Genomic DNA, 26749 nt, shown 5'->3' with positions numbered 1-26749 from the left:
GGGTTATGAAACCCTCTTGGGTACTGCGAATGACTGCTCAAGACTCATTCTGTGTCTTTCACAAACTACTTGCCTCCCTGGTGCCTCAGGCCTTGGGCCTATAATTTTTTGAAGTTTAGCAGTAGCTAAATACATGCTTAATACAAATTTCAACAATGATTGTTAAATTCTCGGCGCTCTGCCAGAGCCTTCTCCTACCCCGCCTAGGCCGATCCGAAGACCTCACTAACCAACTCACTAACTAATCCAATCGCTTATAGCGACGGGCGGTGTGTACAAAGGGCAGGGACTTGATCAACGCCAGCTTATGACCCTCACTTACTGGTAATTCCTCGTTTTAAGATTAAATAATTGCAATCCCAGATCCCTATCCCAAACTGGTTTCAGCGTGCAACACGCACCTGTCCTTGAAAGATAGAGACACGCTAATCCATTCAGTGGAGTGCTAGTGCGGCCCAGGACATCTGAGGCCATAACACACCTGTTATTGCTTGATCTCGCAATTGATTGTGCAATGTAAGGGGTTATTAAAGCCTCTTGGGTACTGCTGAGGCCTACTCCTGACTGCTCCTGGTGCAATGTACGGGGTAATTAAACACTCTTGGGAAGTGTTATTGTTAAATTTACTGATAATTTTATCAGTAATAAAATTGAATTTTGCAGAATGCTAACCGTTACACAATGGAACGCTTGTTGCGTGTGATTTTTTAATGAAAAAAAAAATTAAATAAAATAAAAAAATAAAAAATATATATATATATATTTATATATATATATATATATATATATATATATATATATATGGAGAGGGATTAACTCTGCTTAATCATTTTTGACGATTAGAATCCTTTTGTGATATGATCTTTTGGAGACAGATGCGCTTACACACATGCAATAATTTTTTTAACCAAATTTCAAACATTGTGTGGTTTATTATTTTATAGAAGAATGTCTTTGGGTGGTCCACCATCCTGCATTATAGAGTCTTCTGAACTGCTGAATATGCACTTGTTTTTAAAAAACAGGTATTTTGTCAGACAATTTCAATAAAATGTTTGCGTTTTTTTGGGGTGGATTGTGAAGCCCGGGTGTGTACTCGTGCATCAGCCAACTCCAGGCTGTGTCTTTCAGGCAATCTATGGGTTCCTGATGCCGCAGAGGTGGGGCCTGGGTCTGGAAATTTAAAATTTTTGGATTGCGGGTGCTACCTATAAGAAATCTTTGTCAAAAATGTCATATATTGTGTTGTTTTTTTTGGGGGGGGGGGGGATTGTGAAGCCCTGGTGTGTAGTGTACTAGTGCATCAGCCAACTCCACGCTGTGCCATTCAGCCACTAAAGGGTCTCCTCTTGCTGCCAACATGTCCACGCTGTGTCATTCAGCCACTATATGGTGTCCTCATGCTGCCAACACCTCCACGCTGTGCCATTCAGCCACTATATGGTGTCCTCATGCTGCCAACACCTCCATGCTATGTCATTCAGTCACTATATGGTCTCCTGACACTGATGCCACCACCAGGCTCTGTCATTGTGCTGCTGTGCGGGAGTGATTCTAAGAGCGATGCCGGTAATCTGCATGCTATTCTGAATAACAGTATTATTTCACTACCCCAGCACACTCCATATGCGTTTTAGGACACAGCAAATTGTTCTATACCCCTATAGAGGCTGTATGTAGGCTAGAAATAGCCTTTTTTAATATCGATTCGCCGCAAACAAATTTGGATCAAACAAACTTTTCGGGAAAATTCGGCGAATCGACCGAGTCAAATTTTTGAAAAGTTCGCTCATCTCTAGTCAATATGTCATTTTGTTCTGAATGAGTTACACATTTTTTATTAGTGAAGATTTTCAGCTCGAATCAATCAGTCTTGGAGGTCCACTGTGTGATTTAAGAGTTCTCCTAATTTTTCTGAGCAGTGTGTGAGATCATTCTAGTGAAACAATGTTAGAAAAAAGGAAAGTAAACACTCAATGATGAATATGAATAGACATCCTTCAAAATAAGGATTCACTGAAGAATGAAACTGTATTAGATGAATACACTGGTAAGTCCATCATTTAATGAGTACCTGCCACCAACTGAGCTGCTGTAATACTGCCTGTCTCCACGGGGGGTTCTGGAATACTGCACAGACCATCCTGTCATCACTGGGATCAGCTGTATAGCGGCTGCATCTGGGTGGGGGGTGCACGGATCGGTCTTTCATAAGGGGAGGGGGTAGTCATGCTGCGCGTATAGTCCTGTCATAACGGGGGGCTTTGGGGTTTCCATGGCTGCGGGCCGGCTTGTCACCATGGGTAGGCACATGCAGCGCTGTTCGGCCCTCTGTGCACAGCGCTCGCTCCCGCCTGACTGACAGTCAGGGAGCTTCGCTGTGCTTTTCTGTGTCCCGGCTACACTGAGAGTTCGCCGGGCCGGCATGAGTCCGAACTCTATCCGCCGGGACATGTAGGGAGACCCCTAGTGGTCAATTTTTTAAAATAAAAAAAACATATAAATATACATTTTTGTTAATCACGTTATTAGAAAGTTGCTTCTAATACATTAATTAACAAAATATAAAACGTTTTTTGGTGACAGGTACTTTTTACGCCTTCCAAGCTACGTGATGTAAAGTGATAAATCAATTTTGCTTTCAAAGAGAACCCAAATTATCATTCCTAGAACCCAGTTTACAATATTGAATCCCTCAAGACTGCAAACTAAACGAGTGTGTATTGTTGTCAAAAAGCATGTATCCTAAAGCTTATTAATAAAATTGATTATTTGTCCAAGCTAACAACACTTATGCAACATCAGTGTAGCAGCCTGTTTATGGTGGTGTAATGGGTATGTAACGGGTGTCTCTCTCTCTAGCTTTGACATCTGTAGCTCTCCCACTTATCTGCAGCATCACACATTTCTGTGATGACCCAAGTCAATCAGGAGCGGGCGACTAACCAATTGTGTCCAGTCTTAGTGACCACACCCTCCTGAGAATGTCTATTCGAGCTACACTCTGCTTCCATATACTACCTGAGATAAAGGATTCTTCTTTGTTCCTGGCTCTGTTTTTGCTATATAATGTGTATTTAATATCTTGGCTCGTTTTCTGACTCAATAGCATGTGTAGTAAATTAGTAAAAGGCCTACACCCACCTTAATATAATCCCCACAGACCATACAGGAACCATAAAAAATTAACTAAAGGGGTGTCGCTAAAACTTTACAATTTTATTAGATATGCTCTAAAATTTCACCAAAATAGATCAAATGTGAACCCACAAAAGGTGTGTATTCTCCTACACACCTTTTGTGGTTTCACAATTGTTCTATTTTGGTGACATTTTAGAGCATATCCAATAAAATTGTAAAGTTTTAGCGACACCCCTTTAGTTAATTTTCTATGGTTCTCGTTTTCTGACTCCTCTATTGCTCATTGTATCTGTACTGCGCCCCTCTTTCCATTACCAACTTAACTTGTTTGACCTTTATTATACATTTGTTTGTGATTATCCTGTCTGTCATTTTCCTGTGTTGTTGTTGGTTAACCCTTTTGTGCCCTTTCCTGTTCCCTGACTTCCGTACTATTTTTGTTTGTTACTTTGACTTCGCTATGCCCTGCACCTTAATTGCGAAGGGACCAACACCGTGGTTGAGGTCACCCTATTAAAATGGTGGGCACTCCAAAAAGCAGGGACAGAAAGTATGACTCAGTTCAGGGCCGCATATATCCCTGCCCAGTGTGACAGGTGACAACAGAGGCTTTATATGATAGATGTGCATTAGCATTTACAGCCACACACATCTGTGTCCCATACCTCTAAAGACCTCACAACAGTCACAAAACATGTTGGGAGGACACTAAAAGAGCTGTACAATATTTAAAAAAATGTGTTGGCAATTTACTATTAGCACAGGGAACCTACATATCTCGATCCCCGAATATTTGTATAGCTGGAGTGACATATACTACAGTAAAAGCATTGCAGTATCACAAATAACAATGATGGCACTTGGTTTATTTTTAATTTCATTGTTTTTCTTCTGACCCATGCATGCTACTTTTTCTAAATATAAATTATAATTCCTTTTTTGAGCTAATAGAGAAAGGCTGGGCCACAAGTGGGGCAAAAAGCCGATTTTAAGATGTATTACATCTGGAATAATTTCCCTTTCCTGATCATTGATTACTCCCAATTGCCTTGGTTATTTAAATGCTCGCTAGAAAACATGCATACACCCAGGGGAGAAATTATATATGTTATTATTATTATTATTATGCATTTCTGTTGGGTGGAATTCACATTCCTCCTATTAAATATAGAATTGATGTGCTCCTAGACACATTAATACAGTTCCCACATGATTCTGATGTTCTTTTGAAGAATTTAAAAATATTAATATATCACCCAGATATATTACCACAACCTGATCTAACCAAACGTTAAAAATTCCCTTAATAAATGCTTGAGTTGCAGAAGCAAGGTAAATTCCAAAAAAGTCATGATCTGAATTCCATTTTTCATTGATAATGTTTGTTTATGCAAGCCAAATTTTATGCCCCTAACATTTTAAAACTATTTTCTTGATGAACTCTATCCACAGCTAAAAAAAAATTATGGCAAATTGCAAAGGTTTTCAATTGTGACTTTGTCTATTTTCATCCAATGAACATAAAAAATTGTATAAATAAAGTTCTTTCTGCCATTTGTCTTAGCCCCATCCCTCATGGACTGTAAGATCACACAAGCAGGGTCCTCGTTCATCCTGTTTAAATAATTTGAGTGCCATTTTGTAATTAATGTCTGATATTTGCTTGTACCCTTTATTTGTACCCTTTATTCTTAAAGTGTTGTGGAATATGTTAGCACTGTACAAATAATAATTATAAGCAGTAGTAGTAATAGTATATGGGTGCACCAAATGGCAATGAATATGGACAAATACAATTTCACCTTTGTTCACTTTAAAAAGTACCTGTCACCTAATAAACTTTTCTAAACTAACTCAGGCTATGTTCCCTAACTTCTCCTAACACCTCTCCTACCCTTAAAAAAAAATTCTGAGCTTTAAAAAGTAGTTTATCATACCTATATTCTTGCTCACATAGTGCGATCTCCCAGCAGGAGAAAGTGGGTGTTTCTCAGCAGACATGACATTACTGAAGCCTGCTGGGGGACCATTTCTGCCTTCACATCTTTGCAGTGTTGTGATGAAGAGAAGACCTCAAGCTCTGTGCAGCTTTCAGTGAGGCTCTATGCATGTTTCAGTGAAGCTCTGTGCATCTTTCAGTGAGGCTTTGTGCAGCTGTCAATCAAGCTCAGTGCAGAGAAACACTTCCTGAGTTTGGTCTCATGCCAGGCCGGGAGGAGACCAAACTCACTGTATTAATTGTGGCAGAGAACAGACCAGAGCCACCTAGTGGCCATTTTTTCTATTACATTTTAAACATATTTATGTTGATAATTTTAAAAGCAAGTGAATGGGAAAGTGCTAATTACATCTGCTAATTACACAAGGAACACTATATTAAAAGTTTTATTTGGTGACAGGTATTCTTTAAAGGGGGTACTCCCCTGAATATTTTATTTTTTAACCCCTTAACGACCATGGACATAAATGTAGGTCCTGGTGCGGCGGTACTTCACACACCAGGGCGTTCATTTACGTCCTGTACATGACCGCGAGCATCGGCTCAATGATCGTGTCATGTGTGGCAGGTCGCGGGGATCAGATCAGCTAACATGGATCAGATCAGCTAACATCAGCTAACACGGAGGTCCCCTCACCTCAGTTCTATGCCCTATGCAAAGCATGGAACAGTATTAGCAATCAACTGATTCCTATAAATAGACTATTAACCTCTTAAAGGGGTGCTCCGGTGAAAACCTTTTTTCTTTTAAATCAATTGGTGGCAGAAAGTTAAACATATTTCTAAATTACTTCTATTAAAAAATCTTAATCCTTCCAGTACTTATTAGCTGCTGAATGCTACAGAGGAAATTCTTTTCTTTTTTGAACACTGATGACATCACGAGCACAGTGCTCTCTGCTGACATCTCTGTCCATTTTAGCAACCATGCATAGCAGATGTATGCTAAGGACAGCATGATGGCTAAGTGGTTAGCACTGGTGCCTTGCAGTGCTGGGGACTTGGGTTCAAATCCCTAAGGACAACAATAAATAAAGTGGTATTATTATTATAATAACGTCAGCAGAGAGAACTGTGCTCGTGATGTCATCAGAGAGCATTCCAAAAAGAAAAGAATTGCCTCTGTAGTATTCAGCAGCTAATAAGTACAGGAAGGATTAAGATTTTTTAATAGAAATAATTTACAAATATGTTAAACTTTCTGCCACCAGTTGATTTGAAAGAAAAAAGGTTTTCACCGGAGTACCCCTTTAACCCCTTAAGGACCAAGGACGTACCGGTACGTCCTTGGTCCTGCTCTTCTGATATAACGCGGGATTACACAGTAACCCCGCGTCATATCATGGCGGGCCCGGCGTCATAGTGAAGCCGGGACCCGCCTCTAATAGCGCGCAGCGCCGATCGCGGCGCCGCGCGCTATTAACCCTTTAGTTAATAGCGGCTAAAAGTGAAAGTGAAAGTTCCCGGCTAGCTCAGTAGGGCTGTTCGGGATAGCCGCGGCTAATCGCGGCATCCCGAACAGCTGACAGGACAGCGGGAGGGCCCCTACCTGCCTCCTCGCTGTCCGATCGCCGAATGACTGCTCAGTGCCTGAGATCCAGGCATGAGCAGTCATCCGGCCGAATCGTTGACCTATAACACTGCAAAAAAAAAGTGAAAAAAAAAAGTGAATAAAGATCATTTAACTCCTCCCCTATTAAAAGTTTGAATCACCCCCCTTTTCCAATAAAAAAAAAAACACAGTGTAAATAAAAATAAAAATAAACATATGTGGTATCACCGCGTGCGGAAATGTCCGAATTATAAAAATATATCATTAATTAAACCGCTCGGTCAATGGCGTGCGCGCAAAAAAATTCCAAAGTCCAAAATAGTGCATTTTTGGTCACTTTTTATATCATTTAAAAATGATCAATAAGTCCTATCAATGCAAAAATGGTACCGTTAAAAACTTCAGATCACGGCGCAAAAAATGAGCCCTCATACCGCCCCATACACGGAAAAATAAAAAAGTTATAGGGGTCAGAAGATGACAATTTTAAACGTATTAATTTTCCTGCATGTAGTTATGATTTTTTCCAGAAGTGCGACAAAACCAAACCTATATAAGTAGGGTATCATTTTAATCGTATGGACCTACAGAATACATATCAGGTGTCATTTTTACCGAAAAATGTACTACGTAGAAACGGAAGCCCCCAAAAGTTACAAAACAGCGTTTTTTTTTCAATTTTGTCGCACAATGATTTTTTTTCCCGCTTCACCATAGATTTTTGGGCAAAATGACTGACGTCATTACAAAGTAGAATTGGTGGCACAAAAAATAAGCCATCATATGGATTTTTAGGTGTACATTTGAAAGAGTTATGATTTTTTAAAGGCAAGGAGCAAAAAACGAAAATGCAAAAACGGAAAAACCTCCGGTCCTTAAGGGGTTAAGGACGCAGGGCGTATCTGTACGCCCTGCACCCAATCCCGGTGTTTAAAACAGGGTCACGCCATGATCCCGCATCACGCCGGGTCGGTCCTGGCTGCTAATGATAGCCGGACCCTGGAATAATACCGCGCAGCACAAAGTTGATCGCCACGTTGAAAACGAAAGTAAAAGCTTCCCGGCAGCTCAGATGTCCCGATCAGCTAGGATGCGATCGGAGGCCCCCTTTCCTCGCTCTATCGTGTCATATCGGCGTTTGATTGCTCCAAGCCTGAGCTACGGGCATGAGAAATCAACACCCTATTACGCTGAGCCATGCAAAGCTATGGCTTTGCGGGGATCAGGGTAAAACATCAGTGTGTGCAGTGTTATAGCCCCCTATGGGAGCTATAACACTGCAAAAAAAAAGTGAAAAAAAAAAGTTAATAAAGGTCATTTAACCCCTTCCCTAATAAAAGTTTGAATCACCCCCCTTTTCCCATTAAAAAAAAACCTGTGTAAATAAAGATAAAAATAAACATATGTGGTATTGCCACGTGCCTAAATGTCCAAAGCATTAAAATGTATAGTTAATTAAACCCCACGGTCAATGGCGTACGCACAAAAAAAATTCCAAAATAGCGTATTTTTGGTCACTTTTTATTTCATAAAAAATTAATAAAAAGCGATCAAAAAGTCCGATCAAGGCAAAAATGCTAAAGATAAAAACTTCAAAACAGGGCACAGAAAATTAGCCCTCATACCGGCCTGTACGTGGAAAAATAAAAAAGTTATTTTAAAAACAATTTTAAACGTATAAATTTTCCTGCATGTAGTTATGATTTTTTCAGAAGTACGACAAAATCAAACCTATATAAGTAGGGTATCATTTTAACCGTAGGGACCTACAGAATAAAGCGAAGGTGTCATTTTTACCGCTAAATGTACTGCGTAGAAACGGAAGCCCCCAAAAGTTACAAAATTAAATTTTTTCTTAAATTTTGTCGCACAATGAATTTTTTTTCCGTTTCGTCGTGAATTTTTGGGTAAAATTACTAATGTCACTGCAAAGTAGAATTGGTGGTACAAAAAATAAGCCATCATATGGAATTTTATGTGCAAAATTGAAAGCTTTATGATTTTTAGAAGGTGATGAGGAACAAATGAAAATGCAAAAATGGGAAAACGCTGAGTCCTTAAGAAAAATGAGCCCTCATACCGCTAGTTATACATAAAAATGAAAACGTTTTAGGTTGTCAAAATAGAGGGATTTTAAACGTACAATTTTGGTTAAAAAGTTTGCGATTTTTTTTAAGCACAACAATAATAGAAAAGTACATAATCATGTGTATCATTTTAATCGTATTGGCCCACAGAATAAAGATCATATGTCATTTTTACCATAAATTGTATGGCGTGAAAACGAAACCTTCCAAAAATTGCAAAACTGCGATTTTCGTTTTAATTTTCACACACAAATAGTATTTTTTTTTTGGTTGTGCCATACATTTTATGGTAAAATTAATGAAGTCATTACAAACTAAAACTGGTCGAACAAAAAATAAGCCCTCAAACTAGTCTGTGGATGAAAATTTATAAGAGTTACGATTTTTAGAAGGCGAGGAAGAGAAAAGCAAAATGCAAAAAAAAATAAAAAATTGACCTGGTCCTTAACCCCTACAAGACCCATGACATATCGCTACGTCATGACACCCTGGGTCTTAAAGACCCATGAGGTACCAGTACGTCCGTGGGAATTCCGGTCCCCGATGCTCATTGGGCGGGGACCGGACTGGGGTAACTGCTGATATCGATCAGCAGGCACCCAGCGTAAATGACCAGGGGGATCATTAGACCCCCCATGTCGGCGATTGCCGCAAATCGACAGCGACCTGGAAAATAAGGGGGGGTCGAGGTTGTCCAGGACACCCATGATCCCCCTGAAGGGATAGGAGTGATGTGGCAGGGGTGCCTGCCAGGCTGTCCAGGCATGCTGGGAGTTTAGCAACAGCTGGAGGCACCCTGTTTGGGAATCACTGGCATAAAATATCCCTATGTCCACCCTTATGCAATCCCTAATTTAGTCTTCAAATGCGCATGGCGCTCTCACTTCGGAGCCCTGTTGTATTTCAAGGAAACAGTTTAGGGCCACATACAGGGTATTTCCGTGCTCGGGAGAAATTGCACTACAAATTTGGGGGGACTTTTTCTCCCTTTAAACCTTATGAAAAGGAAAAGTTGGGGGCTACACCAGCCTGTTGGTGTAAAAAAAAAAAAAATGACACTAACATGCTGGTGTTGCCCCATACTTTTTATTTTCACAAGCGCTAAAAGGAAAAAGGACCCCCAAAATTTGTAATGCAATTTCTCCTGAGTTCGGAAATACCCCATATGTGGTCCCATATGTGGAAATAAGCCCATATGCTATGCGGGCGCACAACAAGGCTCAGGAGTGAGAGTACACTATGTACATTTGAGGCCTAAATTGGTGATTTGCACAGGGGTGGCTGATTTTACAGAGGTTCTGACATAAACCCAAAAAAATAAATACGCACATGTGACCCCATTTTGGAAACTAGACCCCTCACGGAATGTAACAAGAGGTATAGTGAGCCTTAAGACCTCACAGGTGTTTGACGAATTTTCATTAAAGTTGGATGGGAAAATAAAAATAAAAATTTTGTTTGACTAAAATGCTGGTGTTACCCTAAATTTTTTCATTTTCACTAGGGAAAATAGGAAAAAAGCCCCCAAAATTTGTAACCCCATTTCTTCTGAGTAAGAACATACCCCATATGTGGATGTAAAGTGCTCTGCGGGTGCACTACAATGCTCAGAAGAGAAGTGCTATTGGGCTTTTGAAGAGAAAATTTGTCCAGAATTGAAGGCCACGTGTGCTTACAAAGCCCCCATAGTGCCAGAACAATGGAACCCCCCCCACATGTGACTCCATTCTGGAAACTACACCCCTCACGTAATGTAACAAGGGGTGCAGTGAGCATTTACGCCCCACAGGTGTCTGACCGATTTGTGGAACAGTGGTCCGTGAAAATGAAAAATGTAATTTTGATCTGTCAAACACCAGTGGGGTGTAAATACTCACTGCACCTTTATTAAATTCTGTGAGGGGTGTAGTTTCAAAAATGGGGTCACATGTGGGGGAGTCCACTGTTCTGGCACCACGGGGGGCTTTGTAAGCGCACATGGCCCCTGACTTTCATTCCAAACAAATTCACTCTCCAAAAGTTCAATGGCGCTCCTCCTCTTCTGAGCATTGTAATGCGCCAGCAGAGCACTTGACGTCCACACATGGGGTATTTCCATACTCAGAAGAAATAGGGTTACAAATTTTGGGGGTCATTTTCTCCTATTACCCCTTGTAGAAATGTTAAATTTGAGGAAAAAAACAGCATTTTTTTTTTCATTTACACATCCAACTTTAACAAAAAGTTGTGAAACACCTATGAGGTGTAAAGGCTCACTGCACCCCTTGTTTTATTTTAATTTTTTGCTGTTCTGGCACCATAGGGCTTCCTAAATGCGACATACCCACCAAAAACCATTTCAGAAAAATGTTCTTTCCAAAAGCCAAATGTGACTCCTTCTCTTCTGAGCACTGTAGTTCACCCGCAGAGCATTTAACGTCCTAACATGGAGTATTTCCATACTCAGAAGAGATGGGGTTACAAATTTTGGGGGGCATTTTCTCCCATTACCTTTTGTAAAAATGGTAAATTAGGGGAAAAAAACTGCACTTTAGTGAAAAAATATTTTTTTTTCATTTACACATCCGACTTTAACGAAAAGTCGTCAAACACCTGTGGGGTGTTAAGGCTACTGGACCGCTTGTTACGTGCCTTGAGGGGTGTAGTTTCCAAAATGGTATGCCATGTGGGGGGGGGGGGGGTTCTGCTGTTCTGGCACCCTAGGGGCGACATGCCCCCCAAAAACTATTTCAGCAAAATTTACTCTCCAAAATCCCACTGTCGCTCCTTCCCTTCTGAGCCCTCTACTGCTCCCGCTGAACACTTGACATACACATATGAGGTATTTCCTTACTTGAGAGAAATTGGGTTGCAAATTTTGGGGGACGTTTTCTCCTATTACCCCTTGCAAAAATTCAAAAACTGAGTCTACAAGAACATGCGAGTGTAAAAAATGAAGATTTGAAATTTTATCTTTCACTTTGCTGCTATTCCTGTGAAACACCTAAAGGGTTAACACACTTATTGAATGTCATTTTGAATACTTTGAAGGGTGCAGTTCTTATAATGTGGTCATTTGGGGGGTATTTCTAATACGAAGGCTCTTCAAATCCACTTCAAAATTGAACTGTTCCCTGAAAAATTCAGATTTTGAAAATTATTTGAAAAATTGGAAAGTTACTGCTGAACTTTGAAGCCCTCTGATGTTTTCCAAAAGTAAAAACAATTCAACTTTATGATGCCAACATAAAGTACCGTATATACTCGAGTATAAGCCGAGTTTTTCAGCACGATTTTTCGTGCTGAAAACACCCCCCTCAGCTTATACTCGAGTGAACTCTCCACCCGCAGTGGTCTTCAACCTGCGGACCTCCAGAGGTTTCAAAACTGCAACTCCCAGCAAGTTTTGAAACCTCTGGAGTTGTAGTTTTGAAACCTCCGGAGGTCTGCAGGTTGAAGACCACTGCGGCCTTCGACATCATCCAGCCCCCTCTCGCCCCCTTTAGTTCTGTACAGTACTCACCTCCGCTCGGCGCTGGTCCGGTGCCGCAGGACTGTCCGGAGAGGAGGTGGTCCGGTGGGATAGTGGTTCCGGGCTGCTATCTTCACCGGGGAGGCCTCTTCTAAGCGCTTCGGGCCCGGCTCCAGAATAGTCACGTTGCCTTGACAACGACGCAGAGGTACGTTCATTGCCAACGTACTTCTGCGTCATTGTCAAGGCAACGCCTCTATTCCGGGCCGGAAGCGCGAAGAAGAGGCGCCCCCAGTGAAGATAGCAGCCCGGAACCACTATCCCACTGGATCACCTCCTCACCGGACAGTCCTGCAGGACCGGACCAGCGCCGAGCGGAGGTGAGTACTGTACAGAACTAAAGGGGGGTGAGAGGGGGCTGGATGATGTCGAAGGCCGCAGTGGTCTTCAACCTGCGGACCTCCGGAGGTTTCAAAACTACAACTCCCAGCAAGCCCGGACAGCCGATGGCTGCCCGGGCTTGCTGGGAGTTGTAGTTTTGAAACCTCTGGAGGTCCGCAGGTTGAAGACCACTGCGGGCGGATGATGACAAGAGGATGATGAAGGGGGGGGGGGGTGTGGGATGATGAAGGGGGGGGTGGGATGATGAAGGGGGGTGTGTGGGATGATGACAAGGGGATGATGAAGGGGGGGGTGTGGGATGATTACAAGGGGATGATGAAGGGGGTGGGGATGATGACAAGGGGATGATGAAGGGGGGTGGGGATGATGAAGGGGGGTGGGGATGATGACAAGGGGGTGATGAAGGGGGGTGGGATGATGACAGGTGATGATGATGAGGGTCTGGATGATGACAGGCGGTGATGATGATGAGGATGTTAATGACGGGTCTGGATGATGACAGGGGAGGATGATGTATTTCCCACCCTAGGCTTATACTCGAGTCAATAACTTTTCCTGGGATTTTGGGTTGAAATTAGGGGTCTCGGCTTATACTTGGGTCGGCTTATACTCGAGTATATACGGTAGACATATTGCATATGTGAATAAATATATCATTTATTTGGTATGTCTATTTTCCTTACAAGCAGAGAGCTTCAAAGTTAGAAAAATGCAAAATTTGAAATTTTTTCATCAAATTTTGGAATTTTTCCCCAAGAAATGATGCAAGTATCAACGAAAATTAACCACTAACATGAAGTAGAATATGTCACGAAAAAACTATCTTGGAATCAGAATGAAGGGTTAAAGCATCCTAGAGTTATTAATGCTTAAATTGACAGTGGTCAGATGTGCAAAAAATTACCTTGTCCTAAACTGAAAATTGGCTGGGTCCTTAAGGGGTTAAGGTCAAATTGGGCTTGGTCCTTAAGGGGTTAAATCAACTGGTGACAGAAAGTTAATCAGATTTGTAAATTACTTTACTATTACTATTTAAAGATCTTAACCTTTCCAGTACTTATCAGCTGTTGTATGCTCCAGAGGAAGTTCTTTTCTTTTTCAATTTCCTTTCTGTCTAACCACAGTGCTCTCTGCTGACACCTCTGTCCATTTTGGGAACTGTCCAGAGCAGTAGCAAATCCCCAAAGAAAGCCTATCCTGCTCCGGGCAGTTCCTAAAATGGACAGAGGTGACAGAAAGCACTGTGGTTCGACAGAAAGGAAATTCAAAAAGGAAATAACTTCCTCTGGAGCATACAGCAGCTGATAAGTACTGGAACGGTTAAGATTTTTTAATAGAAGTAATTTACAAATCTGTTTAACTTTCTGTCTGGCGCCAGTAGATTTAAAAAGAAAAAATGTTTTCCAGTGGAGTATGCCTATAATAGCTTTTAGTTCTGCCTCTGTCAATGGGTATATACACTCAAAAGATTAACTGGTCCAGACAACAGCTCGATTGGACAGTCATAAGATCGATGTAAAAGGAGTTTGTCAGCACTATTCTTGTCAAATTATTAGTAAATTCTTTATCTATACCTGTTCATATACAAGAAGCTTTAGAATCTCTAACCTTTTCACTTGGTTGTTTTTGTAAAATCTGCAGACAGTGACCTCCTGTAAAATAGATCCTTTCTTTGTTTCACCATCATTTGTGGGGATCTCAGCCTACAGCCATATAATAATCACAAAAGAAAAAGATAGCAAGGAGAGAAGTGCACAACCGCCAAATATATGTAAAAATGTGTAGACAACTTTTATTAAAAATGTATAAAGCAAAATAAAAAAACAGGCAACAATATAAAAGCAATTAGAAACACACATCAACACCTGAATATAGCAGTGAATAAACAATATCAAACCCTGCTAGATCCAGCAATAAGCATAGGGTTATATGCCATGAAACCAAATAAAAGACTAGTACTCAAAAACTGGTAATAATAGACACATTCAATAATCGTACACAGTAAGAAGATGAAAATGTGTGTGAATGAAAAAAAAAAGCTATAACTCAAACACTGCAGTGCCAAGTGACTGGAATACTACACCGTGCTAAAGGGTCATAATACTACACAATATCTTGACAATATACACATTATAAGGTGCACAAAATAAGGTGCAAAACGTAAGCTCAGTAAACCAGTCTACCAGTGTAGCCCATAGTAAAGGTGGACAACAGCCGATGTGCTCTGTCACGTAGTGACTTCCTCAAGTGTACAGGTTCGTCTTTTAGATAAACTGGGCTTCTAGAGAAATAGGGGACATCTTCTTTTGACATTTTACTTCTTATTTAATAACAAAAGAAATGTTCAAAAAGTTCTGATTTACTCTAGAGTCCTCCATGGCAAGTGATATTTATTGAGAATGAATTCAAGCCTTGGTGTGGGTAGTTTTGTTGCAGTGTCGGGATCTTGGGTTCAAATCCAACCAGGAAACATCTCCTTTGAGTTTTTATTTTCTCCCTGTCTATGTTTGGGTTTCCTCTGGGTACTTCAGTTTCTTTCTACACTCCAAAAAACATTCTGAGGTTAGACTGTGAGCCCCGATGGGGATAGGTCCGATGTACAGTACAGCAGATTATGTCAGCACTACATAAATGGATAAAATGAATACATGGAGAAAAAAAAAAGCTATAGGAGTCTTTGCTTTCTTTTTTTTATATTAGGTGCTATGAAAGAGAATGAACAAAGGACTGTAATAACTGGTAACCCTTGTTAAAATAAATGATTCCTCATTTAGAATCTGCTATTACTGCCACCATCTTGTATAATCGACTTGGACAATTGATGAGAAAGTAATCATATTTGCCACAAGTATTGTGCGTTTTTTTTTTTTTTTTAGGCTAGGTTCACATTGCTGTTTGCATCTGACCTCTTGAGGGTCCAAACCTCTCTCTCTTTTTTTTCTGAGCTGAACAGATCGGATGCAAACGGCGGCTACTTACAGGAATTTAACAGAGGAAAAAGTAGTGCTGACCAGATTGCCGACAAAACTTTAAATAGCAGAGTTCAACAACAATATGAATGAGGGGGGGCGGAGCTAGCCACGAGCCGAAGAAGACGCACGGATGCAGAGCTCCTGAGGCAAAGACACATTACCGATCATTTAGCAACGGGAAGACTCTCCTAACCTGCTCACAAACGCTCCGGTGGGGTTCCTGATCGCCCCCGGAGCCTGAGGACACTTTGACCTCCTGCCTAGACCCGTGCTTTCCCGAGATACGGCCTGCGCTGCTGTGTGGCTGAAGAACGCCGGCGCCATCTTGCCACGGGTGCGACGCGCACCGAAAGGAGACACTGCCACGGGGCCTGGGACGGACCGGATGAGAGTACTACGCGCAGTGAGTACCAACTGACTTGCCCGTGCTGGCGACAGGACTGCCTGGGGTTGACCGCGGGACCTCACTACGGGAGCGTGTGGTAACTGCTGTGCGGTGGCCGAGTGAAGGGGATCTGTCGCCGCCATCTTGCGGCCCTGCTTTCCTCCCCCCTTGTAAAGGCCCTGTACAGAGCGGGAATCTTGCTGGCCATCCGGGGACAAAAGACCAGTACTTACCTTATCGGACAGTCAGCGCTGTAACCAGCTGTCGCCTCCCGACCCCGCTCTACACCTAACTCCATCTCACTCCTCGTTTGGTTGGCGTGACGCGGCGCGCACACCTGGAGGGGAGATAAGACCCGGCCTGCTCTCCACATCCTTCAGTTTAGAAGAAGGCGCCCCACACGACTAAGGAGACCTAAAGCACAGTGCAGGGTCTGAATAGTGCACCGGCCCCACTTCACTCAATCCCCTGGATTGCCCTATGGTCATCGCCAAATACCCTGTCCGATACCGCAAGGCTGTTGAGGTGCTACATGGGGAATATGTGACATATAGCGTTCATACTGTGGATCTGATGTCTGCTGGCGCCCCCCTAAGTACGGCAATTGAGTTTTCCTGTGGTGCCTCCACACAACTGAGTGACTGAGAGAGAAGTGCCAAAAATTGCTTCTGAGAAACTTAGACTCTCCTACCCTTCACAATAACCGCAAATATACGGACTCTATGCGAAAATCCACATACTGTGTATCACGGACCCTCTGAGATCTGGACTCCTGGGGCAGCAGCCCTCTGCTGCCACCTAGTGATCACTCAGACGTGTCACACCTCTAATGCTAAGTGGTTTATGAAAGATCATTTTAACTCAGTCCCTGTCCAACTGCTAGCCTCCCCACCCCTGGCGTACCAGCAGCCAATAGCTGGTGTACTACAAGGTCTCCCTCCCCCCTACGCTCCACGAGTGAAGATTGATACTATGAGATAAATTGCTTCGGCACCCGGACTGTCAGGTGTCTCCTCTATAATGCCAGCATCCCCCTCCCCCCCCCCCTTTTTTGCTAATGTTCAATTGCGGCCTCTGATGTCTCCACTACTACATGATGGTGAAAATTGGTCCAGCCAAACCTAGACCCAGCTCTCCATACAGCAAAAAAGGCAGTATTGACACTTTTGTGAAAAGGTCCAACTCTTCTGATTCAAGGAAAATTAGCGACATGGCTTCTATACAGGAGAAATCCTTAACACCTAAGGCGCGCAGAGAACCCAATGTAGATCGAGAAAGCGACTCTGAAGAACTTGTCTTGAATAACTCTTTACCTGTATCACGCACATTTATGGACAGACTTCTTAGGAACGCCTTAGAACCTGTCACCAAAGAGATCCAAGATCTGAAATCAGACATTAGACAAATCGGTAACAGGGTGGAACAGCTAGAAAATGCACACACACACAAGTAGTAGCCTACACTGCAGCATCTACCTCAGCAATGGGCTCCTGCCAAAACCATTTAAATAAAGTCATTGACTGGCTTGAGGACCAAGACAACCGGAGTAGAAGGAACAACTTGCGAATTAAAGGTCTCCCAGAGACGGTACTGCCGGAGTCGCTGAATGCCACACTGAAACTCGTTTTCATTCGCATCTTGGGGGAAACATACCCCTTAGAAATCCAAATAGAGAGAGCTCACAGATCTCTGCAGGCGAAACCTAGAGCTCAAGACCCACCGCGCGATGTGATCTGTCGCTTATTAAACTCCACGGTACGAGATGATATTCTACGAAAAGCGAGAACGTGCCAAGAACTGAAATTTGAAGACACTCCTCTGGCCGTCTTCCAAGATCTGGCCAGGATAACTATTTCAAAGAGAGGAATGCTGCGCCCTCTAACAACATACTTACGCCAAAAGAACATCCTTTACAGATGGCTTTTTCCCTTTGGAATTTCTTTTGCTGTAGGGAGCAAGAAGTTCATAATCAGGAATAGACAGGACTTGACACCGGCCCTGGAGGCCCTAGGCCAGACCGACTTGGACATTCCAGACTGGTCCGCTGTGACTGATCTTACTCAACTACCTACTATCACACCTCCTACTCCGTGGGAAGGTGTTGGAACCCAAAAGTCCCAGAAGAAGAAGAAGACCCACAAGATGACACCTAAGCGTATTGACATGGATTCTGTCTGACCATCGTTGTTCATTCCATGTCACGCTCTTGCGCATCGGGAGTGGAACACTTCTTCGCCCATGTCAATGACCCTTGTGTGAACACTGGACCAAGTGACAAGACTGTCCAACATTACCTTGTGCACCAGGAATGATGCACCTCCCTGCACATGCGACCCACCCGTATGTGCATACCAGACGTTGTTAGGTTCTAATTGCCCGCAGAGAGCTGAGACTTAGATTAATACTTTCATGCTAGCTTAAAACGTGGAAGCCATTACATTCTATGATCTAACTGCAGAGCCCCAGCGCTAGTTTGAAGCTCTCTATCTGAATGGGCGGTTATTTGTTGATGTGTTTGTAGATCTGGTTGCTAGAACAGGTGGCCTAGTGTCCACCCCCTGCGATCTATATACTGAATGTTTCCAAATCATATGATGATCTTATCGTATTCTTTCTTTTAGACATACTGTTTCCTATTAGCGTATACGTTCCCTTGCTCCTTGCTTGCTCATTTGCTTCTAACCCTTTGACACCCTATATATATTGGTCATTCACAGATATCAGTAGGCCCTTATACATTATTACCTCTGGGGATACTCAGGTACAGTCATGGCTTACATGCCACAACCCAACTATAGGTAGTAATCATCAATGTAGATCTCTATTTGAACAGATAGTCATATGTTGATGTACTTGAGGAGCTTTTTACCGTGTCGGACTAGTCGACATACACACACTCCCCCCCCTCACCCTCCCCTAGAGTTTGTATGTCAACTGCTAATTAGTTGCGCTCATGTCTTGACGCAACTACAACTTCAATTACTAGTACTTAATGACATATGCCCCCCCCCCCCCCCCCATCTTTGGACCTATACACATAGGCTGGGTATTCACACTATATGTACCATAGCCTCTGCAATATTCCTGTACAGAGACATGTGCTCTTCAACCTTGTACTTTTCTTTCTACAGATGGCTTTTTGCTACTGGTTAGTTAACTGCCATTCCTCACCTCTCGCTCCCCTTATTCATAATCTATCCTCTCCCCTCTCCTTAACCTACCTCACACCCCCCCCCCCCACACCCCCTCCTGCTGTTCTTCCCCTTCTGTCACTTTCTCCGAAGACTGACTTCCTACTTGGCCCAAAGGACTTGATGCGTCCGTTACTAACCCTTTTACACCCCTTCTCCTACCCCCCCTGCTGGCTAACTATTGCATACTATTATTATAAATCCGTTGGATATACTTGGCGGTCCTGACCTGCCAATCCCCTCGCTTGTAATGCATATTACTTTACCTAATGTTATTGTTATTGGTTATGGTTTAAACAAGTTGTCGCCTGTTACCATGTGTAAGACTCACAGATATTCCACCACGGAGCCTTACCGCTCCATAACTGCCCGGCCAGGCCTTTACCTATTACTGCCCCCCCCCCCCCCCTCCCCTCGCCTACCCTATCCCCCCCCCTCACTGGGTACACGGATGGTTAACACTCACTCATGTCACCACACCTTAATATGGCCACATTAAAATTGTGTACATACAACGTCAAAGGTTTTAACTCCCCCAATAAGCGCAGCCACGTTCTCTCGCTGCTAAAAAAAGACCAGATATCTATAGTTTTTTTACAGGAAACTCACTTCAAGGATGGTAAAATACCCAAACTCCCTACTAATGTTTTTTCTTTTTGGTCTCACAGCCCGAGTAACTCTTCGGCCTCTTGTGGGGTGACTATAGCTATGCAAAAGGACGTCCCTTTCACCCCCTCAGACAGATATGCCTCTAGCGATGGCAGGGCCCTCTTTCTGAGAGGTAAGCTTGGCAACACCACATACACCTTCGCAAACCTCTATGCACCCAACACAAATCAGATCACCTGGATACTACACACACTGGAGGAACTGAGATTGTTCGCTGAGGGGCCCATTGTAATTGGTGGTGACCTGAATCTCACTCTGGACCCTCTCCGGGATTCCTCGAGGCGCCGCTCCGTACATTCTTTCTCAGCTCTTAATCGCTTGAAATGCAAATTGCAGGAGCTGGGCCTGGTGGATGCCTGGAGATTGCTCCATCCTTCAGATTCTGACTACACCTTTTTCTCAGCCCCTCATAGGTCACATCAAAGGTTAGATTACATACTGATACATTCTAGTCTCATCACTCATCTACATTCGGCAAATATAGGCACGATAACATTGTCCGATCACTCACCTGTAGATGCGACTATCGCTTTTCCCACTCTGCCCAGGAGGGATTTAACCTGGAGACTAAATGAGACTCTACTTGACTCTGCGGCTCATGTAACAGACCTACAGTCTCGCTTGCAAGAATACTTTGAGTTAAATGTAACGCCAGACTTGTCATTACCATTCATATGGGAGGCACATAAGGCGTACATTAGGGGCTTACTCATCTCGTTGGGCAGCAGAGTCAAGAGGGAGAGATCTAGAGAAATAGACACACTACTTCAGCGTATTTCTGACCTAGAAAGACAACATAAGCAATCTGCTGCACTGAAAGTATATGAAGATCTGACCTCCCTCAGAGACAACCTAAAGGATCTACTTAATGTAAAGCGAGCAAAGTCCTTACAGTTCCTCAAACACAAAATATATACCCATGGAGATAAAGGCGGCAAATTGATGACCACTATGCTCAAGAAACAAAGAGAAAGGTCATTTATTCACACCGTTACCACCCCCGGAGGACATTCCTACTCCTCCACCAAAGACATAGCTAGGACCTTCACTGAGTATTACTCTTCCCTTTACAACCTGCCGTCCACTTTAGACCCCCCACATATCCGAACACCACAAATCTCTGCTTTCCTTGACCAAATTGATGTCCCAACACTAGAAGCCTCTGATATTGAATCTTTGCTTCATCCCGTCACCGCACAGGAAGTTAGAGAAACCATCTCTTCATTCCCCACTGGTAAAAGCCCTGGTCCGGATGGACTCACAATCCTTTATTACAAGAAATTTATAGATATTCTTGCTCCTCGCTTTGCAGACAATTGTAACGCCCTCCTAAACGGAGACCGCTTTCCCAGACAAGCACTAGAGGCACACATCACGGTCATCCCTAAAGAGGGAAAAGATCCGTCGCGCTGTGCCAATTATAGACCTATATCCCTACTTAACCTTGATGTAAAAATCTGGGCAAAGCTGCTGGCCATTAGAGTTGGCAAAATTCTACCAAAACTCATCCACCCGGACCAGACTGGCTTTGTGAAGGGCAGAGAGGGGAGACATAATGTGATTAGGGTCTTACACGCCATTCAATATGCACAGGATTCCCGTACCCCCATGCTTCTTCTTGGCACTGATGCCGAGAAGGCATTTGACAGGGTTGCATGGGACTTTTTGGAACATACTCTGATTAAATTTGGATTCCCCATGAAATTTATTAATGCCATCTTTTCCCTTTACACCACTCCATATGCCAGAGCTCGGATAAATGGCACCCTGTCGCCGGCCTTCCATATAAAAAATGGAACTAGACAAGGCTGCCCCCTTTCGCCATCTTTATTCATTCTAACAGTCGAAACGCTCCTCCAGAGTCTTAGAAGGGACCCGGAGATTACTGGCCTGACCATAGGCTCACAAGAGCACCTAGTTTCAGCTTTCGCTGATGATGTGTTGCTGCTGATCACGAATCCTCGTAGGTCTGTACCGGGACTGCTCCGGGTCCTGTCTGCTTATGGCGCAGCGTCGAACTTTAAGGTGAACTACTCCAAATCTGAAATATTAAATGTTACTGTACCAACGCGACTCGCGGAAGTGATTAAGTCCCTCGCCCCTTTCCAATGGCCCTCAACCTCAATGAAGTATCTAGGAATCAAACTCACAAAATCACTATCATCCTTGTTCGACAATAACTTTCCACCTTTACTACACAAACTAACGGAGTTGCTGCGCACATATGACATACCTTATCTTTCGTGGATGGGGCGAAAGAATTTACTGCAAACATATATCATGCCCATATTTTTATATACTCTATCCATTCTCCCAATTCACCTACCACTATCCTATCTACATAAAATACGTCGCCTCTTTTCCAACTTTCTATGGAAGACAGGGAGACCGAGACTGGCACACTCAGTTCTAATACGTAAGAAACCGAAGGGAGGACTGGGTCTGCCTGACATAGAAAACTACTATAAGGCAATTCACCTAAGAAGGTGGATAGAAATAGCAGCAGGGAGAAGCTTGCTTAGAGACCAAGAGTTGGAGACTAGAACGTTGGGCAATAATGCTTTAAGTTCTATATGGACACCACAAAAGACTACTGCTTCAACTCTTCATAACCCATTGCTCAAAGGCACTTTGCTAGTAAGATACGACATATCTAGCTCTACACAGGAGACAGTTTCGCCACTTGCACCAGCTTCACTTATACCGCAAACTCTAAACACATTAGGGGCCAGTTCTAACCCACTGTGGTCTGTATTATCTTCGATCGACTTAGCCACCTTTCTTACGAATAATAAGATACCTGATATTAACTCACTTACGTCCCTGATCCCATCTCACCCCTCCGCTACACTACACGCTTATACTGCCAGACAACAATGTATAGCCTTCCAGAAACAATTTTCTGTTGCCAAGACCCTTTCATGGCTAGACCGGCTCTACATCCATGGCACTAAGAACCAACTCAAATTGTCACTTCTTTACACCCAACTGGTTCAAGACGCACACACTCCGTACCCATTGTATCTAAACTCTTGGGAAAAAGAACTCAAACTAAATTTAACCGATGAGCTAAGAGATTATGTGCTACGGAACTCGCATGGTTTTTCCCGATGCGTAAAATTGCAGGAAAATCATTACAAGTTGCTTACCAGATGGTACAAAACACCAGAGGCCCTATTTAGATTTGGACTAACCCGTGATAATATGTGCTGGCGCTGTAGCGAGGAGGTGGGCACGTTTGAGCATATTTGGTGGTCCTGCCCAGTAATACAGACTTTCTGGAAGGATGTAGAGGCCACAATAAATTCAGTCTGTGGAAGCTCAATTTCCCTTTCTATGGCAGTAGTAGCTCTGGCGCTTCCCACTCCCTTGCTCAGACCATCTAAGGGCTCCCTCCCTACCCACATGTTGGCTGCGGCTAAGCTGCTGGTCCCTCTGCTGTGGAAACAAAAAAATCCTCCCTCTAAAGCCCAATGGCTGGAGAAAATTAATCAGATATGCCGCATGGAGGAGATGTCTAGCTGGCACCTGGGTTCACACGACAGATACGTGCAATTGTGGTCTCCATGGCTGGAATATAAAAAGCGCCATGCTGCTACCACCGATGTAGTCACTTGAGCTCACCCAGTCACCCCCCCCCCCCTATCCCCCCCCCCTCCCCTCAATCATATTTTTAACTACACGAACCCCCCCCACCCCCACCCCCTTATGTACCTTTCATTCAATCACTAGCGACACCTTTATGATATGTCCTGGCCGGGACACGTTTCTTCTTTTGCTTCCTTGCTAATGTTAGTTGTGGTACTTAAATTTACCTGTTCCTCTGAGATATGTTCATACGTTTGTTGATGCAGATTTCCTGTCATGATATTGGCTCACCAACTACAGCGATTACTAGCAAGGATTTTGTACCACCTAAGACCATTACTGGACTCTTAAAAAGCATTGTCTTGTTCATTCAGAAGTGACACCTCCAGATAACTAAATGTTCACTATTTTACTATAGCTCTTATGTGGGGTCACTGCGATGATCCAGGAAAGTCTGTATATTGTTTCATGTTGTTCTTTAAACTAATAAAAAGAGATTTGTCAAAAAAAACAATATGAATGAGCTCTTAATTTTCTAGAAGTGGGGACTGATACAGATAAGTAACTTTTGCAGGCCTAGGAACAGACCCACTTTCCTTGTCTATTCAACTATAATAGTACAGAAAACCTTCACAATCTGAAAATCTCGGGGAGGGTGGGTGTAAGGGCTGAAGTACTACATTGAGTTTGAAATTCTAGGACAACTTATACAAAATTTGGTTCTGTGCAAAAACCTTAAAGTGTTACTGCCTAAGAATTCTATGCAGAGAAAAGGTCAGATCTCCCGGCAGGCCCGTTGAGTGGAGCGCAATGACCCCTGTTTCCCCAGCTAATAAAAACACACAATCTGATCAGGTCCCGATGCAGTTAACAACTTTTGACATGTCTGAGCAACCTGTTGATTTTCATGACAGTGTTGCTTTAACATTCTGGAATATCAAATATTTCACCTTAGAACTTTGCATGTCTACATATAGCATAGTAAGCAAACAGTTTATATTTAGATATCAGCCAGCCGATTGCGGTGAACCCGGTCTTGCTCAGAACTTTGGTGTAAAAGCGGCTTGCAGAACATTCAAACTATGTTGAGCTGGCTCACAAAGGCCTGGTAACTGCACTATTATAGCAGAAGGGATGAGGAACACGCGGTGTGTTGGCACCTGACTGCATGAAAGGATGAGAAAGTAACACTAAAATGATGTCAGGGTAGCTTTACTACCCTGCATCACATGACAAGCAGCAAGGCACATAACAGTATATATATATATATATATATATATATATATATATATATATATATATAAAAACCAGATACAGGCGCAGCACTCCAACAAAATAAGTGATTTAATATCTCATGTCAGCATTACAACGTTTCAGCTCCTCCTGGAGCCTTTTTCAAGCATAGTGATACACAAACCTATGAGGGCTTTTATGCCCATACAAATCATTAGTGCCAAACAATTTCATAAAGTGATCATTAATACAAATCAAATAAAAACTATATAAGTGTAAATATAAATTCATGTAGAAAATAGTGCATACTGGTATATAAAGTGCACTAGTGCATACTGTGCAGAGTAATAGTAAAAATATTAAAAACATAGCTTGAAAAATACAATTCATAGTTAACTATGAATTGTATTTTTCAAGCTATGTTTTTAATATTTTTACTATTACTCTGCACAGTATGCACTAGTGCACTTTATATACCAGTATGCACTATTTTCTACATGAATTTATATTTACACTTATATAGTTTTTATTTGATTTGTATTAATGATCACTTTATGAAATTGTTTGGCACTAATGATTTGTATGGGCATAAAAGCCCTCATAGGTTTGTGTATCACTATGCTTGAAAAAGGCTCCAGGAGGAGCTGAAACGTTGTAATGCTGACATGAGATATTAAATCACTTATTTTGTTGGAGTGCTGCGCCTGTATCTGGTTTTTATCTTGGATGGACTCTGATCAAGTCCTTTGGGACGCTGGCACCAATTTTTTGGTTGGACTGGATAAGTAGTGCTGCTTTATTTTGGGATTATATATATATATATATATATATATATATATATTTTAAGGTGTTATCTGTGCACTGGACTTCCTCCGGCATAGATTTCCATCATCTAGAATGTCTTAGGACAGAAAGTTTCAGGACGGCGCACATTATTTGCATCATTATTTTCTTTCACGGTTGTCCTTAACGTCATAGCAGGGAGTTGATGTGTATTCACAATAAAGTGTTATATAAGCAATAATTTTTTGGTTGAAATGATTAATATGGTGGCTGAAACTTAGGGGTTATTTGGGGTTAATTTGGAGCTGGACCTTCTATTTTACAGTGAATGGCATAGAGAGAAACACAGGAGTGACAGGTGGGCTATGGAGGTGTAATATACACCCATTAGACACTGACACCGAGTGGTCCGTTGCCCCGTCACACTTATTTCACCGCGATCTGCAGAGAATGTGTGAGGGACATGCTAGCCTATCACTTTTAGGCAGTATACTCCATATATTGATTATCTATCCCCTTGGTTTATAAGTTTGCTGCCTGATTTCTTATCTTCTTTAATATACTTACCTTGCTTTATGCCCATACCTTTTCCCATATCTAATATGGCGTCTTCACAATTGTGACACTCTTTCACCTGTTAATCAGTGAGAGAGTGAGCGGCGCGCAGCCGCAATGCACATCTTCTCCCCATGGCTCGATCGCATCATGTGATTGATCATGTGATGCGATGTGTTCCGGTCCTGCGCACCGCCTCTGTTTACAAACAGTGGTGGAGACACGCCGTGCAAGGAAAGTAGGCTGTCCGGAGACGGAGGTAACACCCATTAATATCTATAATATTTCAGAAGACATATGTAATGAATTGAGGATATGTCAGGCACTGTATCATGATCGCACTGTATTGCACTTTATTATTATGTATGTGATTTAGACATTTTTTGTATAGATCGCTGTATTTAGCACATATATTTATATTGTTTTGACAAGTGATGTCATTGTTGTTACGCCCTTATGGGCAGATCTGTACAATTGTGAACCATATATATATATATGGCACATGTTCACCTTCACTGTATGCTTGATAAAGACGCCATTGAGTGGGTCGAAACGTAGCACCATATGGGTGAATAAAGGAAATATTTTTTCATCTTGAAACTGCTGGAGTGCCGCTGTTTTGCTTCCCATTGGAGTTTTGCTGTTCATTGTACCTGTGGTCGAGGTTGGAGCCGGCTGAGCACCCTCACTGATATACCATAGGTTGAAGCCTTGTCACGGTGCTCCTTCATCATTATATTA

The 26749-nt window shown here is 42.6% G+C and overlaps 1 long non-coding RNA gene across 2 annotated transcripts in view; it reads left to right on the top strand.

Moving 5' to 3' along the window:
• The window catches only part of LOC130276102 (uncharacterized), a 75536-nt gene that overhangs the window by 45269 nt on the left and 3518 nt on the right, over window positions 1–26749 (top strand). The gene's annotated exons all lie outside the window — the stretch shown is intronic.

Source organism: Hyla sarda, chromosome 6 (genome assembly GCF_029499605.1).
Source record: "Hyla sarda isolate aHylSar1 chromosome 6, aHylSar1.hap1, whole genome shotgun sequence".
In the NCBI taxonomy this organism is placed as follows: domain Eukaryota; kingdom Metazoa; phylum Chordata; class Amphibia; order Anura; family Hylidae; genus Hyla; species Hyla sarda.
Note: the sequence above shows the minus strand (reverse complement) of the source record. Positions and strands in the feature narration are given on the sequence as shown.